This window comes from Pongo abelii, chromosome 1, assembly GCF_028885655.2.
Source record: "Pongo abelii isolate AG06213 chromosome 1, NHGRI_mPonAbe1-v2.0_pri, whole genome shotgun sequence".
NCBI lineage: Eukaryota > Metazoa > Chordata > Mammalia > Primates > Hominidae > Pongo > Pongo abelii.
In genome coordinates, this window is record NC_071985.2 from 125,531,197 (window position 1) to 125,557,283 (window position 26,087).

General features: G+C 36.0%; 1 protein-coding gene and 1 long non-coding RNA gene across 13 annotated transcripts in view; one reads left to right on the plus strand and one right to left on the minus strand.

Annotated features, from left to right (window-relative positions):
- The window catches only part of NTNG1 (netrin G1), a 365,210-nt gene that overhangs the window by 319,275 nt on the left and 19,848 nt on the right, over positions 1 to 26,087 (minus strand). The gene's annotated exons all lie outside the window — the stretch shown is intronic.
- Positions 1,576 to 18,922, plus strand: LOC129049854 (uncharacterized). The gene is made up of 3 exons (XR_008513232.2): positions 1,576 to 1,750; positions 17,971 to 18,058; positions 18,660 to 18,922. It is a non-coding gene; the product is annotated as an uncharacterized LOC129049854 (long non-coding RNA).

A 26,087-nucleotide genomic window follows, 5' to 3' on the forward strand; every position in this document is an offset into this window, starting at 1 on the left:
ATAGAAGTTGGTCACGGACTGGATAAGGATGTGGTAGACTGCATTTTTCAAAAATGAACACAATGCCACTTCATAGGCCGCATATTACTCCACAATGTGATCCTAGCTGTCCCCCATCTAGAAGTCTCCTCCCTTTAAACCTCAGTATGATTGTGGTTGTTTTAACCAATTGAAGCACAGCACAAACGATGCTATGTAACTTTCAAGGCTAGAGAGACAATGTGATTTCCACCTCGTTCTGACTTCAGTAGTGTCCCACAAAAATGCATATTCACTCAAACCTCAGAAAGTGACCTTCTTTAGAAATACGGTTTTTGCAAATGCAATTAGGTAAGATGAGGACATATTGGATTAGGCTGGACCCTAATTCCAATATGGTTTGTGTCCTTATAAGAAGAAGAAAGGGCACACAGACACAGACACACACAAAGCGAAGAAGGCCATGTAAAGATAAGGAAGGCAGAGATTGGACTGATGCAGCTGCAAGCCAAGGAAGGCCAGGGGTCGCCAGCAACCACCAGAAGCTATAGGAATCTGTAACAAAGGATTCTTCCCCAGAGCCTTCACAGGGAGTGCAGTCCTGCCAACACTTTGATTTCAGACGTCTGGCCTCTGAAACTGTGAGAAGATATATGCATGCTTTTAAGCCATCCAATTTGTGGCATTTTGTCACAGCACTCCCAGGAAATTAAAATACACCTTGTCTGCTATGACACACTTTGAAGCTCAAAGCTGCTATGTAACAAATTGACTACTCTGAGTTCACCACACAGTGAGGAAGCCCAGGCCATGTGAGAAGCCACATAAAGGTGCTCCAGTGAGTAGCCTCAGTGAGGTTCCAACTGACAGCCAGCGTCAACTGCCAGACACGTGAGGAGACACCTCAACTCAAGATGATCCCAATCCCAGATGTCAACTTGTCCCCAGCTGTTGAGTTCTCCCAGTGGAAACTCTAGAAATTGTGGGGCAGAGACAAGCCATCCTTATTTTACCCTGTCTGAATACCTGATCTACAGAATCTTTAAGTATAATAAATGAATATTTTCTGCCACTAAATTTTGAAGTGGTTTTGGAAAGATTTAAGATGGTTCCTTATAAACTTTTCACACATACACAAAGCCTTCAGGATTTAAGAACCTGCCTTTTTAAAACAACAGGCACCTATGAATCTTAAGGGTGATGGTCCATGGCAGCTTCACTGGAAGCCCATGGTAGAAAAAGGCTTACACTGAAGAGATCTGTGGGTGTGTCTTTTGTCTAATGTAGTGGATATATAAATTGATACACAGGAAGCCATAAAGTTTTTTTAAAGGAACTGCATCAGCTTGAACTAAAAGGAGAGATACACCATAAAAAGAAGGGGGTGAGGTTCTCTGGGCCCATGAACTACTTTCAGCAGGAAGCAGGATAAGAAAACTACTCAGTGGCAACAACGGGCTGTTTACTATGGAAAAGGAAGAATAACTCAGAAAGTCATGTCAGATGCTGGGAAGGTGGATCTGGCAACAATTGACTTTTGAACTGCTGTTGGACAGTGACTGCTGTGTGTCTCCCATTTCTCCCTTTTTTGAACAGGAATGCATGCCTGACCCCCAGTGCATGGTGGTATGTGGGAAGAAGACAATTGGAATCTTTTGTTGACAGCTCTTCAGAAATTAAGAGGAACCATGCTAGGAGAACTGCATCCAAAGAGCCTCATCAGTACCGGGCATGACTTGGATGACAACATCCTAGACTTCAAAGTCATGAGGTGAGATTTTGGGAATGTTGGGGGAAGGACTGGGTGTATTTTACATGTAGAAAGGTTGAGAACAGTTGCGGACAGTAGATAGATCGATTGTACTGACTGAAGATGGCTACTACAGCATCTTTTATCTCACATGCTCTTCTCTGCTTTATGCCACTAAGTTTTGGGATAGTTTGTCACACAGCAATAGTAATCAGATTGTGGCAGGAAAAGGGAGGGGGATCACATAGGACTATTAGTTTTTGGCTCAGGCAACTGGTTGAAAGGTGATCCCACTTGCTACGATAATCAGTTTTGGGGGAAGGGGGCTAAGGAGTGCAGGAGAGGAAATCACAGTTGTCTTTTGTCCAGGTTATTTTTGAAATGTGTATGAGACGTTCAAATGCAATCTCCTTAGCTCATTCGGGATTCTGAAACCTCAGTATGACTTCCATAGTAGAATTAGCTTAGCAGTGACATTTCTATGAAGCATGGCACTATAAGCCCATTGTGACATTAACAAAAACAAAAGCTCGATGTCCTCCAAGTGGCATAATCATCCAAAACTAATACAACCAAATATAAGCTGCCCCTCATTTTTAATACTAGTGCTTGTTACTTTGAAAGGGGACCATTTGGCCCTCACTAAATAAGAGAAATACAACTTTATTACTTGAAAATGTTTGAATACTTGAAGTAGAAAAATTATATTTAAATAATCACCCTTGCAACAAAAACACAATTTGAAGTTGATCTAACTGATCGCTTCCCGATAATCAAATCTTGGACTGGATTCTAGTTTTAGTCTGAATGCAAATGAGGGCTATTTCAAAACTGGTGTTCCTTATGGGGATGCCAAAGACCTTAAACAGTTCAGTGTGCCAGATACAGCCATAAAGAAGAGAAGTAGCTGTTTTGCATTCCAGCATTAATCACAGGAACCAGACAAGAATAAACAGCAGTTAAGGTAGGGGGTGCCCCATGAACAAGGATAATGAATGTTTGTGATGACCTCTTCCAGCACGGAATTAAATGCTCTGGGAGACATGAAAAAGTAGAGTAAAAGAATCGGTTCAATCTTCTGTTACCTGTGTTGATGAAACAATGTGCAATTTGTACAAAACCTCTACTCAAAACAAATCATCCCAGCCTGCTAGATCCCATGTTTCTGGTTACAATGTGACCTTAATATCATTGGAATTCTCCTTCATTTTTGGATGTTGTGATTGATCCATGACACTAGGTTTGTTGCAACCTTCAACAGAATGCTATCATTTATTCAAGGGGCAATTGAATCACAGCGAATCAGCGGACAGAGGAATGGTCTCTGACTCCTCTGTCCTTGTCTCTCATGAAGGATAAAGAAGGTTGCCATCCATGCTATGCCCCGCTTTCCCTTTGTGAATGCATCAGTAGTCCCAATTGAATGTGTGATTGTAGATCGGGTCTCCTGTGCAGCTCAAATCTCAAAATCCCAGAGAATCACTAGATGACATTTAATAAAGCCTACAGAGTCTGTGCCAAGGAAACGGTGAGTGGTTGGAAGTTTACTAGGACCATGGGGAACTGAGTATAGGCAAGGAATGAAGGATATTTTATCATTTTTTTCTTGTATCTAACACAGGAACTCTAGGTGCCAGCACATAGCTCAACACATAGTCAGACATCAATGACTTTTTAATAATGATGAGCTAATGTTTACATAAAGTATAATCTTAATTGACAAAGCAATTAATAAAACAAAATGCAAAGCAAAATTTCTTCACTTGGCTTTGACCATCAAGGGGGGAAGAATTTATTACTGGCAGTATCATTAAACATGTGGCATGTTTCTGTTGCTAGGAAATTTCTCTAAAATGAGATTTGGGGAGACTCAAATGCTGTACTTGTGCCTATACTTTTTTTAACTGCTTCCTCCTCCTTCCCATTCCTAATGTTAGATATGGATCATAAATGTCTTCTCTTGCATTTCAATAAAATATATTTATGCATTCAAATCTTTTATCAAATGTTAAAGCTTCAAATACTTTAAAGACAAAAGGGAAAATGCACATTGGTTTGGGGGTTTAGGAGTGTTTAGAGTTTTCTGGGTTTTCTTTTAAAGCGAAATTGCAAATGGTACAGGAGAGGAATCAACCCTAATTCCCCTAATAATTATTATTAATATAAAAAAAACAGGGGAATATTGAGAGTACTCTGGCATTTTTTTTCACCTAAAGGAGGCAACCAGAATGAGATGCAAATCAGTGCTCTTATCTAATGAATAATGCAAATGAGCGTTCTGCATATAGTAAGTCAGTCTGCAGGAACTCTCTCAGCCTTACCTCACATTTCTTGTGGATTTAAGCACCGTGTGTCACAAGAAATTAGAGAAAGGAATTGCCAAGTAATGACAGAGCCTTGGAGCCCCAAGTCAGTGCAGACAGCAAGGACATTAAGAAGCACAGTACAGCAAGGGAGGGAGCTGACATCTCATTAAAATGAAAATGTTGTTATTTTCCTTCACCGAGTTAATGGAGTTGTATGACACTGTCATCCGCGATTATTTGTGTGGCTATTACTTAAAAGAATCCTCAGCCACAGTTTCTTGAAAGGATTCTGGAAAATTTTTAAAAGCCACCTTCCTCACAAACCCTACTGAAAGAAAAAATGTTATCAAGGAGTATTTCACACTCTCTTTCATACAAGTTAACCAACACTTAAGACTTTTCAGTAGCATAACAAAAGCCACTTAAAATTGCACTTTACACAACTTTCTAGCCACTTGAAAGGTACTCAATTCCTCTAATAACAATTGAAAACAAACTCTCATTTATGCAATACATAACTGATAGATGTGAACCAAGGGTGTGCTCACAGTTACTTTTCAGTCATGGGTTATTTCACTGAAATGTATTTTTTATTTAGAACTCACTGTCATTGTCTCTAGTTTTCTAAGAAAGCAGCTCTGAATACAAAATTCTTTTCCTTGCATAACAAAATATCACGTCTTATTTTTGTTGTTGAATCCCTTTTTCTGCTAGTCCCAGATTTAAATCAATCTTGGAGTGCTCAGCTAATCTTGTGCAAGTGTGATTGACTCTATTTTTCACCAAAATATTTAGAAAAGAGTTCGGCCTAAGTGGCCACTTGCAGGAGGGGAATCTGCAGCACAGTCCTTGGCCATTTGTTTCTGGCTTTCCTTAGGGGATCTCTAAATACAGAGGTGGACCAAAATCAAGCAACAAAGGTTAAATCTTTTTGATGGAGAGAAATATGTTGTAAATTCCCTGCTATAAGAAATATTATCTAGGAGATACTGAAGATACTATTATCTAGGCGAAACTAACCACACATTATCCTAATTAGGACAATGGACACATATATCCATTATTAATCTAGGCAATTATTATGTTTTAGTTTTGTGGTTTCCTCCTAAGCTTTAATTTTGGAGAAAATTTTGGATAACAAAGCCTGCCAAAAATTATAAGCCTCTGAGTTAAGGAGCAGTGTTACAAAATAAAGGCAATATATTCAGAATAGGGATTTTGTGACATTTATTTAAAAACCTAGAGAACATTTTTTTTACTTCTCAGGACCATGTTCTATAGCACTATTTTTTACACTACAAAATTATTAGTATGTCATAAACCAGTTTAGCAAATCTTGATCATAGTTTTAAAATCTGAAATAGAAAACATAAAATTGCTTTGTACACAGTAAGGCATTTTTGTGAAACTTTTATTTCACTTAAATGCATATTTATGTTTATATGTGCTTACTGAGTCTTGATGTAAAATGCATTACCATTAATTTTAGATTTAAAAAGTTTGAAAGGCTGTACTTTAGGGCCCTTCATCAAATCATCCAAGGTTCGTATTGACACTGAGAAGGAGCACAAATAAGCCAGACAAACTTGATTATTATGCTTACCAAGTAAAAGGATTGACTAAGACTTCCATACCTATCTAAAATATAAGCTCTGAGAAATTCACAATTTTATAGGAACACAAATACATTTTTATTTCCTAATGGGCTTTGCAAAAAGAAGCACAGATTTTATTACAATTCCTATATTGTTGCCGGGGTGGAAATCAATCCAGGTTCCTATCTTCAGATAGAAAAATCTAAGACACTCTCTGGTATGTAGGAAGCAAGGATTTAAATAGGGCCTTGAGTTAATTGGGCAAATTTAAGGCTCCTGTGTGTACACCGGAGTTTTAAAGTGGAGCTTTTGCAATCTTGCATATTGGACAACCATTTCCTGACATGCAACTTACTAATGTAAAACTGGACTTACTCCCTCACAATGCTTCTAGTCAGAAGCTCTTGAAAAGAAAGCCAAAAGAAATAAGCAGAAAAGCTCACCCTAAGGGAAATGGAGACAACTCAGGAAAAAGAAAAGAATATTAAAGTAATTCCATTAATATTTCGGAGGGTGGAGGGTGAGGAGGAGGGAGAGGATCAGGAAAAATAACTGATAGTACTAGTTTTAATACTTGGGTGATGAAATAATCTATACAACAAACCCCTATGACACAAGTTTACCTGTGTAACAAACCTGCACTTGTACCCTTGAACTTCAAATAAAGGTTAAAAACAAAAACAAATCTACTCGGAGAAGTTCAAGAATGTTTTATATTCATATAACAAAAATAAAATATTTTGAGAGAAAACAGTAAAAATAATTTGTATTGTCAATTTTTTAAAAAATATATTGAAATAAATACCTGGAAAAATGTCATAGAGCAAAAAGACAAACAGTGACACAGGTGTTTTAAAAAATAAAAAGATAAAAAATACAAATAAAAACAACTGAGATGCTTCAGTTTCTAGAATGAATGAATGAAGAACAGGAAGAAGAGTTATTTAAAAGATAACAAAATATTTCCCACAAGAAAGGTTTAAGTCTTTTGGATTGGGTAGATCCACCAAGTTCCATCATAATAATAAATGAATAAAAGAACCAGCTGGACACTCATTATAAATTTTCAGGATAAAAAGAAAGTCCTCAACTCTTTCAAGAGTGTGGTACATTGTCTTATTGTTCCTAGTTATTCACTGTCCCCCTCCAAAGGGCCCATCTTTCAGGGCCCCTCCCTGGGTCTTCTCTTTGTGGGGAGGGCAGGGCTAAAAAAGGAGGAGGCTTGGAGACAATGTTTCCTATTACATTAATGTCAAGCTTGGGCATATTGAAATATGAGTGGAAATAACATATGCTATGTCCAAGCAGCTACACTGATCTACCGCAGCTCCTTTTTCTAGCCAAGAGGTGAGCATTCCCAGATGGGGCTAATTCTTCAGTCCAGATCATGTGGGACCAAGCTAAAGTCAATCTGCAGCTAACATGTTGCAAGCCACTAAGATTTTTATGTTGTGTGTCGCCACGGCTTAACTTAGTGAAACTTAATGTAAGAGAACAATATGTCACCTAGAAAAGAGAAACAGTATGTCTTTTCAGCAGCATTGGGTCTAACTGTGCCTTCTGAATTGTGGACAAAAATATTTTTAACTTAGAATTCTGTGCCAACCTATCAATTAAGGTGAGAGTAAAATAGAAAAATTTTTCATGAAGCAAGTACCCATGCAAAGTTGATTGCCCATACACTTTTTCTTTATAAGTTAATTGAACCTATGTCCTAACAAAATGAAGATAAAACAAAAATTAGAAAGACACGGGAAACTATGGGTCCTACCTAGGACAACAATGGAAAAAAAAACCCAAGTGGTGGGCTGGGATCCAGAAAAGACTGACCTCATAAACATGTGGCTATAATGAAGGAAAATAGGCAAATAGTGCCAGAAATGGGGCAAATGAAAACTCACAAGAAAGATAGGAGTTACTTGTAAAATATGGCATGATTTTTCACAGCTGATAAGAATTGAAGAAAAAAAGAATTTATCTGACACTGATACTAATCCTTATACTCCATGTGATGCAAGGATCATGACTTTGGACCTATGCAAAATAAAATAAAATTATAGATCTAAACTTGACGTAATATAGAAAAATGTCTGCATAGTCATGATAATGTAAATTTGGTTTAATGACTTTCAACTTAAAGAGTTAACCTAAGAATAAAGGACAAAAGACTTAGTTGCATTTGCAAGGCAGAATAAAAATGTTAACACTGTGAACAGTAGTGTAAATAAAAATATGGCTGACAGCAGGTAGGATATGGAAGAGGTGAAGAAAAGGTAAAGGCAGTCAAGTTCTCAACTTACTATAATGGGAGGGTTGAGAGATACAATCAATTGGGTCTCTAGTCCCTCCTAGCTCCAGAAAGTACAACAATGTGGTCCTGAAAGTTGATTGACCAATAATAGATTATGTTTACAAGATGAACATACATGAATACAATCACCTAAATATGATAAAATGGAAAAAAGGGAAGAAAAAAGGCAATTTATATAACTGATCTAAAACTTTATCTTTAAAACAGAGAGACAATCAATGTTGCCTAAAGTTGATAAATCAAATAAAAGTATAAATATATCTAGAGTTACGGAGAAAAACACAAGAAGTAAATCAGAAACAGTTCTTTAAAAGTTGCTTCTTAAGGCCGGGCGCGGTGGTTCACGCCTGTAATCCCAGCACTTTGGGAGGCTGAGGCGGGCAGATCACGAGATCAGGAGGTTGAGACCAGGCTGGCCAACATGCTGAAACCCCATCTGTGCTAAAAATACAAAAATTAGCTGGGCGTGGTGGTGGGTGCCTGTAATTCCAGCTACTCAGGAGGCTGAGGTAGGAGAATTGCTTGAACCCAGGAGGCGGAGGTTGCAGTGAGCTGAGATCGTGCCACTGCACTCTAGCCTGGACAACAGAGCAAGACTCTGTCTCAGGAAAAAAAAAAAAAAAAGTTGCTTCTTAGACATGAGAGTGGGGAGAAGGAGACCAGGTGACTTGCTTTTCATAGCTCTTCTGTACTCTTTTATTTGTTAACATGAGCATGTAGTATTTTGCTAAAAATGAAACTTAAATAAAACAGGGTAAGGGCAGTTAGGGCCTCGAATATTATGGTAAAAGTCATTGGCAGTTCAGTGGCGCAAGAGAGACATGTGATTCTCACTAAAATAATGCATTAGAATCATTAGAATAGCAGCTATCATGAAGGAAGTTGAGACTGAAGAAGATTTAGGAGGTTGACTTGGACCAGTGGTTCTCAACTGGGGCAATTTTGCTCCTCAGAGGATATTTGGCAATATCTGAAGATATGATGGTTTGCCACAACTGGATGTGTGTGCTACTGGCATCTAGTGCCGGTAAGCTGCTATACAGGATAGCCACCTATAACAGGAAATTATCCAGTCCCGAATGTCAATTATGCCAAGTGTCAGAAACCTTGCTTTAGACTACGTATATTTGTTTATATGAGAGATAAAAAGACACCAAACTAAGCAAATAACATAAAGGAATGAGTGAAATAATGAAGGATGAGGAGAAACTGGTAGTATTGGGGGCAACCTGGATGGGTAAATGAAAATCAAAAACCTTTGAAAATATAGATTGTAAAAAATCACAGTCCGTTTATCCATGTTAGTCAATTCCTAATGGAGTATAGCATTGCAGTTAACCTGAACATTTTCAAAATACTCTAATTCATGTAAGTACCACAGCACCCTTAAGCCTCACTGTAAGTGTATATGCAGTTCATCCTGTCAGATAATTCACTTAACAGTGATGTTAAGATTCATACTTTGTTAAATATGGGCAAAGGCAACCCTTGAATTCCTTACTTGAGGATCAGTGCAACTGAGTTGTTTATAAAGATTAATTCAGCGAACTTACTCCTCCAAATCTTCTTGTGTTCAGATACTTAAGAGTAAAAGTATGCTCTTCATGTCTATGAAAATGCATATTTTTATTTTAATTTCAGAAATACACAATGTACATAATTTTCCAAACCTCTCTTATCAAATAAGTTGCTGATTGCAGTTGAAAGAAAAGAAAGATATTCATAGGAAATGGGAAACCATTTAACTCTCCCTAAATCAATCTCTCCTACCATGGTGTTATTCTATAGACCTAATTTATTGGCAACAAAACTTTATTTTATAATCAAAAGCTGCAGTTTTTCTACCCAATAGTAGAAATTTTACTCAACTACCCATATGTTCCCTGAAGGTAGGAACCTTGTCTTACTCAACTGCCTTCTCCTCAAAATACCCAGTGGAAAACAGTGGGCCCTCAATAAGTAGCTATTGATTCGTATTGAATTGCTGAATTAAACTTCACACAACCCCCAGCAAGAATCTGTACTTGTCAACACTAAAATTACTTATGATCCTATGCAGACATAATCAACTGACAAAGTTATGAATCTTTACTAAACTGGCCTTAAAACTATTAGTTGTTCTCACCATGCATATGTTAAATGAATCTGGAATTTTTATGCCAAGTTGAAACATGGTGTCCTAGAGAATTTCCATAAATTATATCATTCAAGTAAATTTACTCTGTGCCCCCTAACACCCACACTATTATTAGAGTCTGGCCTTTTGTTTCAAATTACATAATAGCATAATAGCTTTTCATATAAGACATCTGTCTTGTAACTTGCCTAACTTTCTTAGAAAAAAAACAACAACAGAAAGCAATAGGAAAAACAATACCTCAGTGACATTAATTATACCAGAATGTTTGCCCGTGCTTTGAAAGGAGGACTATGAACATTGATTGCCATTGAAATGAGAGCTGAAGGATATATTACAGTCCTGAAAACCCCACTTAATGTTCTTATGGCTCTAAGAAATCTAGTAATATCCTGATGGCTACCTAGGGAAACAAACAATTTCTCCTATGAAGTTGCCCTAGGCAGTAACCTGCTGTGTGCTGGTGCCAGGATCCTTTTGCAGGCTGTTGAATTCTAAAATGCCTCTTGCTTTCTGACGCAAAGTTTGATCAGGATATAACATACTAGTAGATAAAGATCCTTCAAGTCCCAAATCAAATTGCAAAGAACCCTCACATTCTGATTGCACTATTGTTAAACTTTATTCATCTCAATAAGCTGATTTTTCTTGAGTTTGGAATTCTTAAGAAGCATCATAGAAGAGCCACTGTGCTAAGTTTCAAAAGGTAAATACAATTTGGTTGTGAAAATCAGAAAGCACTAACTGAATTTGAAGCTACTATTATAATTGCTGCTTAATGCTTGATACTATTTCACCATTAATGCATTCAAGAATCATACAATGATCAAATCAATAAATAAAATTCTTACATTACAAAAACCATGGTAAGTCAGCATTTAAAAATTCATTCATTCATTCATTCATTCATCCATTCATTCATTCAACCAGTCATTATTAGTGAAGTATCTGTTATATATCAGGCATGGTCCTAAGTTCTGGTAATATGGCTGAATTATCCTTGCCCTTGAATTTATAAGATAAATTTTCAACTCTCAGCTTGCACTAAAATTAGGTAGACAACTAAAAAAAAAATCTGTAAATTTCATCTCCAAAAGTAGTTCTCAAATACTGGCATTTCTTAAAAACACCCTGGGAGGTTCTAATGTGGAGCTGGGAATGAGATCCTTGCTCTAAGAGGTGAACTACACAACAAACGGGAAATCATTATGCACTGTGTTAATTGATGTCATAGGCATAGACCCCATGTTATGGGAGCACTTTGGAAGGTCATAAAACTCAGTCTTGGTGGGCAGCAGGTAGAGGAATGAACAGGGAGAGTTTTACCAATAAAAGTAACCTAATGGCTTCTACAGAAGAACAAAAGAACTTTCAAAAAGGATCAAGGCAGAAAGAGGGAGACAAGAAAATAAAGAATTAAGTAGGCAAAAACACATGCACATTTTAGCACAATAAACTAAAGGGCAAACATTCAGCCAAAGTGCTGCATTCCACAGTGGAAGGAGCAAGGGATTCAGCTCAAACATCAACAATATGCTCCTGGGCAAGTAACTGTGCTTTTTATTTTTGTCTTCATTTTTAAATTGGGGGCAATAGATACCTTATAGGATTGTTATAAAGAGCAGAAATAAAATATGGCATAAAGCAAACACTCCATCATTGTTTGCTTTATGATGAGATTTACTTACTCATCATTACTTACTTACTTACTCATCAAGTAATGATGAGATTTACTTACTCATCATTAAGTAAATCTAGAGGATTCTAACCCAGATACTATTTAAATTAAACAATAATTTAGTGATTCAATTAAGGTGATAATTTCCATTTGTTGAGAAGACTGAAACCTCAAGATTAAATAAGAACAATCCTGTTGTATCTTTCTGTTGTGGAATATGGGATCTAGTGCACATTACTTTTTATGCCACATTAATCCTAAACAGGACTCAACTTTTCTCTCCCAAAGTTAGTGTTGACTAGTGTAACACTTTCATTAATCAAGACCAGAAAATTCTGATGGAATTCAGATTCCATATAGAAAAGGAAATGCTAAAACTCAAATCTATCTTCCAGGACAAAACAAACTCAGTGTGACTCTGAAGTATTTTCTTCATGAAATCATTTTATTCTTTAGATTTGCTTATCTACCTTAAAATAGCAGGCAAAAAAAAAAAAAAAAGAAAGAAAGAAAAGAAAAAAGAAAAAAAAAAGAGCTACAGTTTTTCTCACTGTATTTCATTGTTCTAAATAAGAACTTATTAAACACCTCACACTCCTTTCACCAGATTGGTATCATCTTCCTTAAGAACCAGAGAGCTGTAAAACCTTCACTTCTAAGGCATTGAGTGTGCTGGGCATTACTGAAGGATTCCGGGTTTGGCATATAGTTTTTCAGGCAAAGTGAAGTGTTGTGGATCATACTTTGTTGTCAAAGAAATTTAGGCCCAATCCTTTACTTCTTCCCTGCCTTAAGCAAACAATAAGCCAGGTTATTCAATTTATCTATTACTGAAGGAGAGAAACATCAATTCTCTTCCACCAGGGCTTTGAAATGGTTATTTCTAAAGAATCACCAGTCTTTCTGTATCCTAGACTAAAGTTTAGAAATTTTTAAAAAGCATAAAGGAAAAAAGGAACAAAACATAAAATGAAAAACTGCTAGAATAGTGAATTGTGAGGCTTTAAGATGCATTAAACAACAACACAACAAAATTCTGGCTGGGTATGTATCTCAATAAATCCTTGAAACACTACTACATGATTCTTTGACAAATATCATATAATGGCCTGGAAGTGAAGTATAATTTCAGTTCCTACTACAGAGCCATTATGATGTTCTTGTGGACCAGTTAATTCATTACTGAGCTCTCCTGAACCAATCTCACACTAATCTGGAAACAGAAAAGTCATCTCTTCTGAATGAGGTGATTTCTCTAGAAAGGCTGCTGTTCTCAAGAGTCAAGTTCACAGCACATAGATTGCAGAAGGACATTGCCAAATTATCTACTTTAGAGTCTGCCAAGAAAAATTACTTTCTTCTATCACAAAATTCTACCAAGTACCTATTGCTTTAAAAATGCCAGTTTTTAAATATTTCTTCTGGTATAACATAGCAAATTTCTATTTATGAGAGTCCCTAGTGACTCGTGGGACAAGGAGTCTATAATTTAAGGCAAACCCTTAATCAGGTTGATTCCATAAAAATTCCATTTCCTTTTAAGACAACTTTTAAAAGCATAGTCAGTATTCGCCACAGCCCAAGAATGTCTTAACCAAACCACTGGCCTCTTTTCTTTTATAGTGACAGTATAAAGACAATTTTAAGTCTTGGACTCTGCAACTTAACTTCACACATTATGGGATGCAGGGTAAACATAAGGAGTCAGAAACCAGACTGCCAAGATTTTTGCTAATTGTGTGACTTTGGACAGATTTTATAATTTTTCTGTGTCCTACCTTCCGCATTTGAAAAGTGGGGTCAATTATAGTACCTAATCATTGAGACGGTTATGAATGAACACATATAAAAGTCTTACAATAGTGCCTGATACACAGTTGATGTTTGACAGAAGTTAGCTGTTAATAATTTATGCTAAGGTCCCCAAGAATTCCCTTGGCAGAGTATAGGTTTTGAAACTGGGATGAATCTCAGCTCAGTCCTTCATTAGCTTTGTCGTGATAGACAACACTCTTTGAGCTCTCTGAGTCTCAGTGTTCTCAAGTGTTTCGAGGATAATAATACCTACGTCATACAACTGTTTGAGGATTAAACAAGCAAGGAGCAAAATGTTTGGCATATGTAGTCAGGTGGTTATCTGAATAGCATGTAGCAACTGAAGTGAATAAATAGCATATATACTAGATTGTCAAACTGGCAAAAGAATAAAAAACAGACTAAAAGTAAGTTAATATTTCATTCTAAAAACTCCTAGATTTCTCACTTGCCATCTCAAAAAAAATAAAAAATAAAAACAAAAAATAAAAAACCAAGGAAAACAAAAAAAAAGGAAAAAAATCCAGGCTGTTGGTAAAAGTATCCTATGTTCCAATGTGAATGTGAGACTAGGAAATCGCTGGTAACTCTGGTCAGCTTTCAGCAAACATATTGACTTAGATAAAGTGAACAGTTGTCACTGCAGAATCTCCAGAAATACTGCAAGTTTTCAGAGGGTGGATGGCAGTTATGTCTGTGAGGGGCAGAGAAATGGATTTTAGAGCGATAAATGCAGCAGGTGTGCAGTGACTAATACTGAGGACAACTGCAGTACAGAGCCCCATGGAGGTTCCACACACAGGGCAGTCTGGAAGCGTCTAAGCCTCCTGCTGGGACACACAATGGCAGACCACTGGCTGCTGAGGAGACCGAAAAAGAACCCAGTGTCTTTGAGTCATCCAGACTCCTTGAGAGAGAAAAACTTGAATCTCAAGTCATAAAAGTCCTTCCATTGCTGTCTGCCAATGGCTGTGAGGAGACAGTGAAAGGCCAGGAGGAAGAGAAAAAGCTGTTTGCTGAAGGACGGAGGGAATCTAAGTGCAAAACTCAGAGCTAGTATAGAATGGACATGGAAAATGAGCAAGTGTTGTCATTATAAATATATATATACACACACATACAATGAGAAAAAATGAAAACTGTTTTGGGGGTGAAAAATTGTGATGTGTTGACACTCAATTCAAAAAATATAAGGTGGAAAAGGAAAAATATTTACTGAGCATTTTTATACATCAATAACTTAGCCATTAATATTTTTAAATATTAAAAAGGGCACAGAGTATGGTATTGATTTGAAATATAGAAAATGTCATGCTAAAAACTGTATCTGGTTTTGACCTGACAAAATAAGATGAGTCAATCTGATTTTACCACATACTAAAGGCTAGATTTCAGCACAATAAAATTTTGTCTTATTAAAATGTGGATTGGGACACTAAATATTTGTACGATGCTGTAAGTATTGATGGTCCCATTATTAAAATATGAAAAATGCATTCTTTACTAGAATCTACTATTCTGATTAAAGAGTTCCAAAGAAAGAAAAGGGAATTGCAAGCTTGAATATATTCTTTAATGACTGCCCATATTTGATTATGGAGTCAGCAATGGTAACTTAATAAATTATAGTGTGTTTTTGGAACTTAGCCTATAATAGCTACTTTTATTCCATTTTTTATTCTTTTGTTTTTTTTTTCCCCCTCAGAAAAAATCACATTCAATACAATAGCTACTATTAAAACAAAACATATAAATACCAAATAATCTATCCAATTAATCCACTTCCAATGGGTTTAGATTATCAGCAGCAATAATTATGTTCCATTTATATCTGGTTATTAATCCTAATGATGTTAAATCTGCCATTTAAATAATTACTTTCTTTTACCAGTATCATCAGTGACAAAAATTTTTTGCTTGTAATTAATACATTTGTCATTTTTTTTAAGACTGCTAATCAATTTTGAACAGCCTTCCCTTAACCTAGTATATCATCCACAGGACGATCATAAAGATAAATAAAATAATAGATGGGTACTAAAATTTGCTACTCATTTGAATTTTCATACATGACATTGATGTAGCCCAAGAAAAAAAGAAATAACTTATTTATCTTCCTTAGGCTCAAACCCCCTTTCATTTTTACTTCCTTTAGGTCTAAGTTATTTTTATGTAAGAAGCCTTAATCAATAATCCACTTTAAAAATAATTTTCTTAGTATTCCTAAAAAGTAGATGTGATGGTCTTTTTGATGCATCAACTGGTCTAGGCTACAGTCACCAGTTACTCTGCCAAACATTAATCCAGGTGTCTCTGTGAAGAAATTTTATAGATGTGATTTAAGTCCATAATCAGCTGATTTTCAGTAAGGGAGATTATCCTAGATAATCTGAGCGGGCCTGATTCAATCAATTGAAATGTTTTAGAAGCAGAGTTGAGTCTTCCCTAAAGAAGAGAAAATTCCAGCTGTGGACAGCAGCTATTTAGTCTGTGCACAAGAGTTCCAGCCTCCCCTTTCTTATAGCCTGCCATAAAGATTTTTCAGTTGCCTAGGCAGCCTCCATAATAGCATAACCCAATTCTTTGCGAGGCATCTCTTAATGTACATCTCCTACTAGCTCTGCTTCTCTGGTTACAGCGAAGATTAGATGTCTTAATGAATGACTAACCCTGACTGAAACAGTAGGCTAGTGCAAGGCGTCCTGGGGGTTGTGTCAGAGAATAGAGAGAGTAAAAACTACTTGCTTTAAATATACACCTTACCATTTTAAATTTCATTATTGGATAGCCACTCACTTATTTGTAAGATTTTATAAAAATTCAGTATTTCTAGAAGGGGTAACAGCATAAACTATTCCTATGAAGGCCTTCACCATTAGAGGTTCCCTACTCCTGCTTGAGGTGCCAAGAAAGTGGAACATATGAAGGAGAGCTCTAAAGACCAGCAAATGAGAAATTACTCAGTGGATCTAATGTACACTATTTAGGCGATGGCTACATTTCAAGTCTAGACTTCACCACTATGCAGAAAATCTGTGTAACAAAACTACACTTGTATCCCCTAAATCTTTAATAATAATAAAAGACCAGCAGAAGAGTAAGCATCAAATGGAAGCGTTGCTACTGTGTAGCTTGGCCAAGGGCCAGTCCTCTCAGAACTAGTAATTCTCCAAATTTCCTTGAATTTCTAATGAATTACAAGTTTGACTTCTCCCAGGTGGCCAAGACTGTAAATTATAGGAATGTATACCCAAAGGATTTCATTATCAGAATGGAACCTACCAAGATGCTCTAAAATATTAATGCTCTTGCCATTCTTTGTAAAATCTATAAATTCAAGAAAAAAGAATTTGATTCAAAGACTATGGAGTCAAATAATGCACTTATAGATTAAACTGTTTGCAATGGCTAGTTTTATTTTAACTACACATTAAGTATGGGTACAGATTGAACAGAAAAAGAAGGCTAGCCTTAGTAATGGCTTCAGCAAATTTCGGTCTGTCAAAAACATGATGTCTATTTGAAATTGGTGACCAATTTGATCAATTTTTCAAAATGTCATCAGCTCACCAAATATATCCAATTATTTTGAGATGTTTCTGCAGATTTTTTTTTGCTATGTTGGTTCTATGAATCAGCCCTTTATGGTTAAGAGACTAGTGGGCCTGTCCTGAGTTTGGAGGATTGAACCAAATAGGAGTGAAATCACAGATATTGATATAGACATAATACAATGTGCTTATTCCTATGTTTATCCAGGATGCAATTTAAAATATGATTATTTTAAGCTAGATTTACTACTGGGCTTATTTTGTTGTCCTTGGTAAATGTCACCTCAAAGTAGTTCCATTTCTATTTTCCTCAAGGGAGCAGAGATGCTCATGAACAGTTGTAGACAGGGGCATAGTGTCAAGTTAAAGCAGATATGGAAAAGTTTCTACTGAGAGAGAGAAATATTTTAAACTGTCCAGAATATTAAAAATAAATAAGATTTATATATCAGAAAAATACTCTTCTAGATGTAGTGTCTTACTTCATCGATTAATAACTAATTGTAGACATAATTTTACAGCTTCTTGAAATTATTTTTATAACAGTCTAGTTGCTAAGGCCATTTTTTGACAGGATTCTAAAGTGAAAATGAGGACTTTACCAGTGATTTCCTGTGCTGATGATGTACTTCCTTAAAAAAGAAAAAGAGAAAGAAGGAAGGAAGGAAATAAGGGGGATGCGGGGAGGGAGGGCAGTAGAGCAACACTTATTGTCTTGTTCATTTCAGGCTAGACTTCATGAACAATCTTGTTTCAAAGTAAAGCTCCCTTTAGTTATATTGTGAAATTACAGGGTGTTTTTCCTTCAGAGATCTCAAAGTTCTCTTCTGGTATCAATTTGTCAATAGCCCAATGCCTTCCATCCTGTAGTGCCCAGAGGAGTCTGTTCTAGCATTATTTCTGCAGAGCCTTTCATAAGCCTTATGACAACCCAAGGTAAGAAGCATCAATTATGACTGTAAGTTTTTGTTTTGTTTTCCAAATGCTTACTTAACTAACAAACAATGTACACATGAAAAAAAAGAATGGCTTTACAAAAACTGGAAAACTTAAGGGCAACATATTTACATCTTTCTAAAATCTACTCAAGCTTTCATTCAAATATTATATTAATACATGTTAGGCACTTAGACAGTGCCTGATGAAATATACTCAATGAAAATTAATTATTATCACCTTAATGATATCCAGCAATCTCACAACTATTTTTTATCAGTTACTGTGACTTATGGCAAGTCATTTAACCTCTTCACATCAGTTTCCTCATTTTTTAAATGAGGCTTTTACCTACATATTAGTATTAACATGACTAAAGATACACAAAACCATATTTAAGTTTTTATACAAATATAAAAATACACATTATTTTTATATTTGTACTAATAATTATACAAATTATTAGTATAATAAATATGGGTCTTGAACTTTAGGCACTTTTGAAATTTTAACACTGATAATAATAAATCATATAGAATATATATTATCCGCACTATTAATAAACTGTGGAAAAGGTAATGCCGATGTTCTGTCATTACAGATAGAGTCTTCTAAAATAAAGTTCTTCTCGGTGAACATGCATAAATTCGTGCCACCCTAAGGATAACTGTAGACAGTCTCATGGAGTTATGAAGATTTGTTCTGTAACATTGAAGAGCAAATCAAATAAAATGGAACTTAAGCAATTTTATAAATGTTTCTTACTGGAAAACAATGGTAAAACCAACAGTCCAATATACCACTGAAATTGTCATATAGTCATGAATCAGTATCTTAGAATTGGAGGGAAACCTGAGGTTTGGGCTGGGATTACAGAACACCCTCTGAATGTCAGAGATTATGACCTAGAGCAGGTTAAGTTGCTTGTATCTGAATTCTGTGTCATTGTGATCCGTCTGACTGTACCCATCTCTAAATAAGAGCACTTAAACCCATGGTACTTAATGACAGTACCAGTGACTTTGATATTTACCCATCTACTGTTATGTAGATATTGTCTATCTCAATTATGTAAGTCTTATATCTCTAGAACGTTTTTGATAGGCAAAGGCCTGGGTCAATCCAAGGGTCTGGTATGTTATTAAGAGTGACTTTTTCCTGTACTTTTGGTTTCACAGTTAATTGCTTCAGACAATCTTCACAAAAAAAAAAAAAAAAATTAAAAACTCCCTGAAACCCAGAAAGTTTAAATAAGTGACTTGTCCAAAATTACTTGATTAGGCTTTTGTAAATATATTTTGAATTGGATCTTTATATTATCTGTTAAGTACTTATGATTTGTGATCACTGAGCTTGCAAATAAATACAAAATAAGAATTATGGTAACTTACTTTTGTATACCACTTTCCTCCTATTTTATCTAGTACTTTGCATTTTATAAAGTACCTTCACCTACATTATTGCATTTAAAGATTGCTTATAGAGAGAAGAAGCCAAGTATAAGAAACGATGCTAGTACATCATGTATTGGGAAACATAAGGAGAGCTGAGCAGGATTTAGATTAATTCACAGACAGCACAATGGTAAAATTTGTTACTGTTGAGATAAATCTACAAAAGAAACTTATTTTAAAAGGAAAGTGAAATACAAGACTTTGCAGTTTCCTTAAGCTAGAATGTCCTTCTATTTCTTCTTCCAGCTCAGAGTAGTCTACTTTTTTCTCAAAGCTTAGCTCAAAGGCCTTCTGGTTTTATGAAGCTATCATTGATCCCTCTGAGTTTGCAATGAACTGCTTCTTTCTGTGTTCCCATTGCTATTTACATGTAGTGCTGGCATAATATTTGTTTCTTCTTTGTAAATAATTATTTACTTTATAAAGCTTCTTGAAGGCAGAGGCCAGTCTGTCATTGTTATCTCTCATTATGCCCAGCCCAGGGCTCTACAGAGCAAGGAATTTCATAAACACATGCGGGACTGAACTAACTGTTTAGAGGACACTTAGGGAACACAACTTAGTGACTTCACAGTGGAAAGAAACCACTAAATACTCCCAGAAAACAATCCCAAGTATCACCTTCTGCCAGATTCTTCATGAGGTTACTTTGATATAATAAATAATGGCAAAGTCACTGGAAATAAGAAAAATGTGGCAGAAAAGATTATTGAGGGACAATAATTAAAATGAAAGAGTGAAAGTGGAGAGCACCAATTTAGGAAAGCAGACAGGGTGGAAGGATTCTTCATTCCATGGTTAGATATTAAGGGCTCACTATGTATCAGGCACTATACTTAATTGCCAGGGATACAATAGAGAACACAGGTTCATTTCTGTCTGCAAGGAGCTTACAATCTGATGTGGGGGGCAGACTAGTAGCTAATAATTACAAAATGAAATGGTGAGCACATTGTTAAGGAGAATTACCTACTACAAGAGGGCAGTTGCATTGCTAAGAAAACTTGCTCTTAAATTAACTTAAAAACATAGTTTCAGTGACAAAAAGGAGTTAGGGATTTTTTGTCTTATAACAGCAAAGCTATTTTAATGTAGGAATTTTAATAATAAAGTTGCATGTCTCAATCACTGTGTTAGATATAGTGAATTCCAAGTTTCTCTTCAAAGAATCAGTATGTCAGTATGTTCAGCTCTCTTATTCTTTGATTCTCCATTTTAAAGTTTAACTTCCTGGTTCTCTTCGCCCCTTGCCTCTAGTTTGAGTAAACAGCTTTCCCGCCAGTTCTAATCAGTAGTTCACGTCTGTTCCCCTGGTCACCTGCTTTGACCTGAGTCACCCCTGGTCACTTGCTCCATCCTGAGTCACTCCTGGTCACCTTCTCTGACCTGAATCATCCTGAGTCACCTGTTCTGTAACTGCCCTTCCCGCCAAACTACTCACCCCACTCTGGCTCGTATCCCTGCTCTCTTTAAAATAGCCTGTCGGAATTAGCTTAGACTGTGCGGTCCAACCCTAGCCAACAGGGGAACCACACAGCGTTAGGAATAAGAACCCCTTCCCCTCCCTTGTCTAGGTATGCTCTCGCCATTATTCAGTCACGAATTGCACCCTTCTATAGAAGCAAAAATTGCCTTGCTGAGAAAATTAAATCTTTGTTTGAGTGCTATTTCTTTGTGGCACTGAGGAACAAGCATTTTGTTTCTAACAGCTGTAAAAATGTAGATGCAAAACCAAAACCATTACTGCACAAATCTAGCATTTGACAACGTTCATATTTTCCTCAAGAACAATGGTCTTTACTTTCCTGACATCACCAGCATTAAGATTACATACTCTCATAGGAGCTTAAATTTCTTCTTTGAAGTGTTTATCACAGTAGTAATTACTGGTGTACTTATTTAAGTATTTCTCTCTGCTTTCCCTATGAGCTCCAAAAGGTTAGGAAATAAGTCTGTTTTGCACATTTTTGTACCTCTAGCTCAGTACCTTGCACATAACAGGTACTCAGTAAGTTAAATTACTAACACTTGTTACTTTTATCACCCAATGGTCACATAAATAAAGTTTCTGTATGGATTACAACAGCTTTTTCACCCTTCATGGTTCTCTTTCCAGAATGTAGTAGGAGTCCTGCACAAAATCAAGTTATAATTGTGAGGCCTGCATGGTTCTTGGGGCCAGCAGGCACTGTTGGCCAGGCTGTGACCAGCACAAGGACGTCCAACCAAGCTAGAGGTGGAGGCTGAGATCCAGCCTGCTCTCCCCTCCTCAAGCCATAGTACAAAGCTACATGTATTGGAAGGAAATAGCACCTCTTTTTAATTCACAGTCACCTTGATAATGCAACTTGTTGGTGTCTCTAATCGAACACACTGTGAAGTAAAAAATGCAATTGGAGTAAGTAGAAATTATGGAGCTAAGGTTCCATCTAGTAATGTTTTGTTTTGTTGATTAGCAGTGTGACAGAAATCCACTGGATGCTTTTGAGGAAGGGGATAATATGGATAATATGGCAGCCAAAATAATTGATTTAGAACCTAGCATTTCCCTTTCCCATGCAGCAGGAATTCCTCTCACTTACTATGCCTTTATGAAAGCCAACATATTGAGCCTATTCCAATATGTCATTAATAAAAAAAGCTTTAATTTATTTGCACAATTATTTATTTTGTTAGCTTTCTTTGTTTTCAGAAATAGTTATTATATTGTTCGTAGACATTTCTAACGCAGTTGTTAAAACACCGAGCCAATATAATCTCAGTGCAAATGTCATTGTATCCATGAGTGATTATTTTAATTCTGTGTTATTTAGAATACACTTCATTTAATTTAAAATCACAGTTGTGAAATTATTTGGGTTTTAAATACCTTACTTGGAGCCTGAACCTCACAAGCAGTTAGCTACTAGCTGCCATTAGTAACATCCAGGAAAGCCAGACACGTTTCAGAAAGGGAAACTAATAGGAAAACCTTCAGAAGATTCATTCAAAGCAGAAAATAAGCATCAGAAGGACTTGTACGTTTTAGCAACATAAATGATAATCACAATGATAAAGATAATTAATATTTATTGAGTATTTACTATATGCCAGGCACTGTGCTAAGTACATCATCTTATTATTTTTCAAAACAAAGAAGTAAAATAACTTGACTGAGGTACAACTTGAACCTTCAGACCTGTTTAAATTCAAATAAAATATCCATAAAGGTATGCACTTCCCCATGTTAGACATGGCACTTCAGAACACCTGGCTCTAAATGTCTAAAAACCCAGAGAGCTTCTGATCCCAGAAACTTCCTTTCAAGAAGGGACAATTGACTCTTTTTTATGAGGTCATAAAGAAATGTAAAGACTTATCATTGCTACTCTTAAAAGATCCCCCAATTCCCCCTGAACAAACAAGAAGACGTACAAAATGTGTACTGATCTACCTCCCTTGTCAGCCTAAATGTAAACTTCCTGGCTGTGGTTTTAATTGGAAATAGAACCCTTCCTTGCTGTCCAAATTTATTACAGTTACACATCACCCTCAGGTTTTCGTCTAGGAGACAAGTCATTCCAGTGATGGATGATGCAATATTTATATATTATCTTGCAAGGTAAGCAAAAAGACTTCCAGTTTTAAAGCACTATAAGGCTATTGTTATAATCTAGTAATGAAGACGGTAAATTTGGGAAAAAATTATATATGGCTAAGTATTAAAAATTTTAAAAGAGGGACTTTTATACAAATTGTATAGGTCAGAGTATATCTTTCAATTCGGGTGGCCAGATGTAAGGTGCCACTCTTAAAATTTGTTACCCCCTGTGTAAAGTTCTAGTCAAAGAAGTTTGCTCATAATTTAGCTCAATGTTTGCTTATCCAAATTTTATGCTTCTTTCTGTTAATTTGCCATTCTAAATATTTATTGGTGATGCTTATACAACTTCCAAGTGATTTATTATTAAATAATTGAAACAAAAATGAGACATTAAGAGGCATAGTACATAGAGTTTTACCAAAAATCCTAGGTTAATTGTGGTTACCATGATACATCATAAAATCTATTCCTGACAGCTAAGGAAATAAGAGAAACATGATTTCTTAAGATAGTAATTACATAATAAGAGGAAGCATATCAATAAACACAACAAAACTTATTAAGGAGAATACTTATAATCTGTTGATAGGAGTTCAAAGCAGTGCAACCACATTTGACGAAAATGTTCATACTCTACAGTCCAACAGATTGGCTTTGGGGTGCATTCCTTGGGAAAAACAAAATAAAACTTGCTCATACACACCAAGAGTTTGGTGCAAGGATATTTCTTGTAGAGTGGCTTGTAATTGCAAAAACTAAAAATAAAAAAAGAAACTTCCTAAATTTCCATTAATGAGTTATGTATTTATACAATGAAATATACACATATGCATACATATGTGTGTGTGTATATATATATATATATAGTATTAACATGAATTAACATGATCATATAGATCAAATGGATAATTTACAAATACAACATTGAATGACAAAGGAAGCTACAGAATAGTTTTTTTTTTTTTTTCCAGGATGGTAACATTAAAAAAATCCAAAATCAAAACTATGTGTTATTTTTGAACACATAATCCATGTATAAAAGCATAAAAGCATGGACTAGAAGGAAATACAACAATGCAAGATACTGATTTCTTCTTAGGGAAATAGGGACAAAGATTATTTCAACTCTGTCAGTGATATCTTTTTTTTTTTTTAATTCTAACAAAAACAATATAACATCACCACTGTTAATCATAAGTCATGGAGGCTTTTTTGGTGTTTTTTCTTTTTTTCTTTTTTTTTTTTTTTTTGAGACAGTTTCACTCTGTCACCCAGGCTGGAGTGCAGTGGCACGATCTCAACTCACTGCAACCACTGCCTCTTGGGTTCAAGTGATTCTCGTACCTCAGCCTCCCAAGTGGCTGGAATTACAGGTGCACACCATTACACCTGGCCAATTTTTGTATTTTTAGTAGAGATGGGGTTTTGCCACGTTGGCCAGGTTGGTCTCAAACTCCTGACCTCAAGTGATCCTCCTGCCTCAGCCTCCCAAAGTGCTGGGATTACAGGCATGAGCCACCACACCCGGCCTACAAGTTGTGGTTGTACGTGTATTTATTATACTGCTTATGTACCTTAAAATATTTTTAATTGAAAAATAAAGCTAAAGGTTAAGGACCTTTAAAAGATAAAGGGCCTCCAGCACAGCCAATACTCCGAAGACCTTGTGTATATCAGAGCAATAATCTTTGATATGAATGTTATGGTCAAATATATCTCCGTTTAATGGTTCATTCATTCATTTAACAAATGTTTATGGGGCTGTACTATGGGCACTACAAAACACAGTTCCTACCCTTTGGAGCTTGTATTCTGGAGGGGAAAAGAGATATAAATAAATGAGCAAATATGTAACCTATGAGATATCAGTTATAGTCTGACAGTCAGAAAGTGGCCTGTAGGGAGTAAAACCATTGTCATCTTTTCTGATTGGTCAGTGTTTGTGCTGTCCCAGTTTGTAAATATTTTCACTATAATCCCCATAAAAAATTCAGAGGATGCATTTCAATAGGGTGGTCAGGTAGGCCCCTTTGAGTTTTTTTAAGTGGAGACCTGAATAAAAGTTAGAAAAAAACTATAGGAGATATTGAGAATGCAGATCCAAGCAAAGCAGCAGGAATAAACAGTGTTACAAGGAACAGCAAAAGGGTGCAGCTAGAGAGGACTGAGCAAGGTGGGAGCAATGAGAGTGGGAGGTTAGAGAGGCATGCAGGAGCCAGATTAGATAGGAAGTTCCAGGCAGCAGTAAGGGTTGGGATATGATGTTGAATGGACACAAAGTTACGAGGAAAAATGAACAAGGAAAGGGTCAGACTGGCTGAGATTTTTAAAATTATACACACACATATATTATTATGTTACATATGTCTCTATTTTATAATAGCTTATATTATATAGTACATTAATGATGTTGATAGTAGGACAAAAGTGGGGAGCAGGGAGACCAATTAGGAGATACTGCGGGAATCTAGCCTAGAAACACAGCTGGTGGAGACCTGGCTGTTGGCAGTGGAGAAGGTAAAAAGTGGTTGGATTTGCAAAATATCTTGATGATTTTGCTAACAGCACTTGCTAATATATGTTGTGAGGGATATAAAGGAGTTAAGGAGGATTCTTAGATTTTTCATCTTCAGCAGCTAGATGAATATAAGTTGCCATTTACAGATATGGGAAATACTAGAGGCAGAATAGATTTAGGAAGAAGAAATCAAGAGTTCTATAATAAACACATTAAGTTTAAACTGCCTACTAGACATCCAAGTAGAGACAGCATGTAGGCAGTTGGCTATATGATAACAGTTGTTATTGATACTGTAAAAAACCAAAAACAAAACAAAAGCATCACACTAACTACTTTTCTCAACACCTCACCCACAAGAATATGATTTTGTTAACTAGCCAACAGTTGCTGACTTATTATTCTGTTTTTTACATGATGAATACAATATGTACTCTACTCTCTATGATTTCTAACAGCTTATTTCCATTTATA